The sequence below is a fragment of the Bombina bombina genome, chromosome 2 (assembly GCF_027579735.1).
Source record: "Bombina bombina isolate aBomBom1 chromosome 2, aBomBom1.pri, whole genome shotgun sequence".
NCBI lineage: Eukaryota > Metazoa > Chordata > Amphibia > Anura > Bombinatoridae > Bombina > Bombina bombina.
In genome coordinates, this window is record NC_069500.1 from 843,763,376 (window position 1) to 843,765,283 (window position 1,908).

Consider the following 1,908-nt stretch of genomic DNA (forward strand, 5'->3'; position numbering starts at 1 on the left):
ATTCATTCGTCGGGTAGTCGTCGGTCTGGATGGATGCTCTGCGTCGGATGTCTTCAAGATGGACCTGCTCCGGATGGATGAAGATAGAAGATGCCACCTGGATGAAGACTTCTGTCCGTCTGGAGGTCCTCTTCTGCCCGGATAGGATTAAGACTTCTGCCCCTCTGGAGGACCACTTGTGCCCGGCTGGGTGAAGACGTCTCACGGTAGGGTGATCTTCAAGGGGTTAGTGTTAGGTTTTATTAAGGGGGGATTGGGTGGGTTTTAGAGTAGGTTTGGGTGTGTGGGTTTTAATGTTGGGGGGTATTGTATTTTTTTTTACAGGTAATAGAGTTGATTACTTTGGGGCAATGCCCCCCAAAAGGCCCTTTTAAGGGCTAGTTGTAATTTAGTGTAGGGTAGGGATTTTTTTTATTTTGGGGGGCTTTTTTATTTTATTAGGGGGATTAGATTAGGTGTAATTAGTTTAAAAAACATGTAATAATTTTATTATTTTCTGTAATTTAGTGTGTGTTTGTTTTTGTACTTTAGTTAATTTTATTTAATTGTAATTAAATTATTTTAATTTAGGTAATTTATTTAATTATAGTGTAGTGTTAGGTGTAATTGTAACTTAGGTTAGGATTTATTTTGCAGATACTTTTGTATTTATTTTAGCTAGGTAGTTATTAAATAGTTAATAACTATTTAATAACTATTGTACCTAGTTAAAATAAATACAAAGTTGCCTGTAAAATAAAAATAAACCCTAAGCTAGATACAATGTAACTATTAGTTATATTGTAGCTATCTTTGGCTTTATTTTATAGGTATTTAGGTTTAAATAGGAATAATTTATTTAATGATAGGAATATTTATTTAGATGTATTTAAATTATATTTAAGTTAGGGGGTGTTAGGGTTAGGGTTAGACTTAGGTTTAGGGGTTAATAAATGTAATATAGTGGCGGCGACGTTGGTGGCGGGAGATTAGGAGTTAATAAATTTAATGTAGGTGGCGGCGGGGTCCGTGAGTGGCGGCTTAGGGGTTAAACATTTTATTTAGTTGTGGTGGGCTCCAGGAGCGGCGGTTTAGGGGTTAATAGATATAATGTAGGTGGCGGCGGGGTCCGTGAGCGGCAGTTTAGGGGTTAAACATTATATATAGTTGCGGCGGGGTCTGAAGCTGCGGTTTAGGGGTTAATACATATAATGTAGGTGGCGGCGGGGTCCACTGACCCATGACAAAAAGTATACACGGATAAGGTTACCTGCCTCTCTGTCTGCCTGCCTGCCTGCCAGTCTGTCTTTCTTTACAAAAGATATTTATATTGATTTCAAATTGACGTGTTTTTTAAGGAATTGCAAGATACAGTTGTTTCAATGATATCGCCACTTTCAGGAGATATTACACATGCATAGTTTTTTTTTAAAAAATCAAAGAAAAAAGCCTACCACACTCGGTGTTCCCAGGCGGTCACCCATCCAGGTACTGTCCTGGCCTGAACCTGCTTAACTTCTGAGATCAGATGGGATCGGGTGCATTTAGAGTAGTATGGCGGTAGAAAATTTTTGCTTGTACCCAGCATGAATTAAGCTTGCTCATACCTTCATTCACAGCTTTGTAAGCAATGGAAGAGCTAATATGGGGTTAAAATTTTGACAGCAAATGAATAAATAAAAAATACCAGTACAGGCCAAGAATAATGGATAAGGTTACCTGCTTCTCTGTCTGTCTGCCTGCCTGACTGCCAGTCTGTCTGTCTTTATAAAAGATAATTATCTTTATTTCAAATTGACGTGTTTTTTAAGGAATTGCAAGATACAGTTGTTTCAATGAATATCGCCACTTTCAGGAGATATTACGCATGCATAGTTGTTTTAAAAAATCAAAGAAAAAGCCTACCGTGCTCGGTGTTCCCAGGCGGTC

The 1,908-nt window shown here is 38.3% G+C and overlaps 1 pseudogene; it reads right to left on the reverse strand.

Moving 5' to 3' along the window:
* Positions 1–1,426: 1,426 nt before the first annotated feature.
* Positions 1,427–1,545, reverse strand: LOC128650879 (uncharacterized; annotated as a pseudogene).
* Positions 1,546–1,908: the final 363 nt, after the last annotated feature.